The sequence below is a fragment of the Myotis davidii genome, unplaced genomic scaffold, assembly GCF_000327345.1.
Source record: "Myotis davidii unplaced genomic scaffold, ASM32734v1 scaffold756, whole genome shotgun sequence".
NCBI classification, from domain to species: Eukaryota; Metazoa; Chordata; class Mammalia; order Chiroptera; family Vespertilionidae; genus Myotis; species Myotis davidii.
The window spans coordinates 72,990-74,091 of record NW_006287550.1 but is presented as its reverse complement, the minus strand read 5'-3'; positions in this window follow the sequence as shown (position 1 = coordinate 74,091).

Sequence of the window (1,102 nt, the reverse complement as noted above, 5' to 3'; positions counted from 1 at the left end):
GGTGATGGGGGGAGGGCTGGCACTATCCCCTGATTGGCCCATCTGGTTGCCTCCCACAGAGGGAGGCCGGGCGGCAGCGGTGGAGTGATGGGGGCAGCTCTGTCCCCTGATTGGCTGGCCTGGTCGCCTCCTGCAGAAGGAGGTCAGACTGTGGCATAGGCCCTCTCTCCATGGGGAGCAGATCTAAAGCATCAGTAGGACATCCCCTGAGGATTCCCAGGCTGTGAGAGGGCACAGGCCACCTGAGGGACCTCCCCTCCAGTGCATGGATTTTTGTGCACCAGGCCTCTAGTTAATAATAATAATGATAATGATAACAAGAATAATAACAGTAAACAGTACTGTTATTGAGCATATACAACATGGCAAGCATTAATGCAATAGTGAGCCCCTTTCTCTCTTTCGTGTGCTCTGTCATCCCTCCTCCTGCCTAATCCACTCTTTGTCCATTTTCTTCCTCCTTCCCTTAAGGTCTTACTTCTATCTATTGCTATTTGTTTACTTTGCCCTTCTCTTTCTGTAAAAAAAACAAAACTATCTGCCTTGAGCCACTCATCAAAGAACGCTGTTCCCTTTGGTCCCTCAGCATCTGCACTCTGGACCTCTTTAAGTGCTTCCAAGCTCATTATTTCCTAACTCAAGGCCTGGACCTTGGCTTCCATTTCTACCTCTTGTGGATTCTCTTTCTTCTTCCCTTTTCCTTCACCCCCTATCATATTAAATTTCAGTCATCATTTATATTTTAGCTGGAATAATTTTTTCTTTGGTGCTAAATAAAAAGCATAATTATATCTAACACAAAAAAGGCATTTACTAGGCTCTGTTCTATAAAATATGTATTTAAATACATATACTAAAAGGTACATATACACATATATTCATATATATATTTGTCCACATATATGCGTGTATACATATATGTATATACATTTAACATTTAATTTTAAGTACATACACATATATATTTAATATATACTCAATTAGCCCTCACCCCAAGCTTACACAGCAGTCATTTTACACTAATAATTTCACAGAACCCAAAACTAAGGACTCTAAGTGTTAAGGAGCTGGCCCAAGGTCACCCATCTATTATGTGCTTTAA